Raw genomic sequence first — 2,236 nt, forward strand, 5'->3', positions numbered from 1 at the left:
TGGGCATTGCTGGAAAAGCTTTAATCAAGGCGAACTATCAAGGGGTTCCCATTATAACCCAACTGCGTAAGGAACGCAAAATCCGGGAACATAACACCGATATGACGGAAACTAGGGCGGCAAGAGTGGAACAAAACACTAGGCGAGAGGCCGAGCCTTCCACCCTTTACCAAGTATATAGATGCATTAAGGTAACAAGATAATATAATGATATCCCAACAAAAAAATAAATGTTCCAACAAGGAACGGCTCCAATCTTCACCTGCAACTAGCAACGCTATAAGAGGGGCTGAGCAAAGCGGTAACATAGCCAATCAACGGTTTGCTAGGACAATGGTGGGTTAGAGGTTTGACATGGCAATTTGGGAGGCTTGCAAGCAAGTGGTAGGCATCGTAGCAATGGCATAGCAAAAGAGCGAGCAAACTAGCATAGCAAAGATAGTAGTGATTTCGAGGGTATGATCATCTTGCCTGCACAGTTATCAGAGTTGACTGGATCCTCAAAAGCAAACTCAACGGGCTCCTCGTTAGCGAACTTGTCTCCCGACTCTACCCAAACAAGACAAACAAGCAACAAGGATACAATCAACCACGTGCAAGACCAAGCAATATGATGAAATGATGATATGCTATGCGGGATGCGATGCGGGATGCAAAATGCAAGATATGACAGGAATTGTATAAACCTGGCCCCAACTTGGAAATCTAAGTGTGCCACTAGAAAGGTGAGATGAAATTGCTTGAAAACGATATAAAGAACGCCGGAATCGGAGTTACGGTTTGGAAATGGCAAGCGATTCAAATATGACACTGGTCTGCGATTTACAGCAAGTAGGCATCTAAATGCAACAAAATGAACATGCTACAGCACCCAAACATGACAACAAAATGCATGGCAGGGAAGCATTCAAGATGCTTAACAAAAGTCTAGCACCGAGCTATGGCCAATTCATCCATTAGAAGGTTCAAACAAGCATGGAAAAAACGCAAATGGTAAAACAGATCTCAGACTTAGTGAAATTAACACTTGTCTGGAATTTCAGATCATATAGCCCTCTTCGGAGCAACAAAACAACATGCTACAGGACCTGTACATGACAAAGAAAGACATGGAATGGAGCTACTCAACAAGCTTAACAAAAGTCCCTTAGTGACCTTGAGCCAAAAGGGATCACAAAATATACTAACAAGCACACGAACATAGCAAAAACATAATCAGTTTTCAGACTTAGTGAAAACTGGGACATGCTGAAACATAACTCACGAAGGCATGTTTACGAGCTCGATGCACTCACTACGGTGCAAGTCATGGCAAGACAAGCATACATCCCTTAAGAAGGCACAAAATGCAAGCTAGACATGGCAAGAACAATGGCATAGCATGCACGGGTCAACTACAACAACATCGGCAAAATCGCAAACAAGTTGACGATCTGCCCAGATTCGCAACGAAGCAAAAGTAGAGCTCGATTGACTCAAGCTAGGGTGCTCCGTAATTGCAAACAAAGACATGGATGGATAGAGCACTACAATATTAACAAAACTCCCTTACTGATCATCCTCAAGAGAGGCACGGATCACTAGGAAACAACAAGAACATATGGCATCATGAACTAAACAATCCCAGGACTTAGTGAAATCACTAAGTCCCTGAAAACAGAATTAGCAAGTGCACCACTTTGCAAGCTTGCACAAGTCACCACACACATCCTAAAAATACATGGGTTGCACCTCTGGAAAGATGACAAAACCCTTAACAAAACATAGGAAGAACTCATGGTCATAGCATGCACACAATAATCATGGCAAAAATGACAAAAGTGCTAAACGGAGTAGCAGATCTGACAATTAACTCAAGTAGCCCTCTTCTAACAGTATTTCGGGCATCAAGATGAGCTCAAATGAAAATGATGCAATGGAATGAAATGATGTACTCTCTGAGGTGAACATTTTGATATGCTATATACATGAATCGGAGCTACGGATGCAAAGTTACGAGGCCTCGAACAGAAGCATATTGACTGAAAATTTTAAGGACTTAGAGAAAAAACAACCAGATCTAGGGTTCTTCGGCGGGCACGCGAACCGAGGCCGGATCTTGAGCTCGCCGGAGCTTCTCGCCGGAGTAGGAGGGAGGACCGGCTGGGGCTTGCCAGAGATGGGGAGGAGCGGGGCCGGCGCGACGCGGGCGCGGCGCTCCTCCGTGGCGGGCTCCCGTGGCAGGGCGGCGAGGCAC

Source organism: Triticum dicoccoides, chromosome 1A (genome assembly GCF_002162155.2).
Source record: "Triticum dicoccoides isolate Atlit2015 ecotype Zavitan chromosome 1A, WEW_v2.0, whole genome shotgun sequence".
NCBI classification, from domain to species: domain Eukaryota; kingdom Viridiplantae; phylum Streptophyta; class Magnoliopsida; order Poales; family Poaceae; genus Triticum; species Triticum dicoccoides.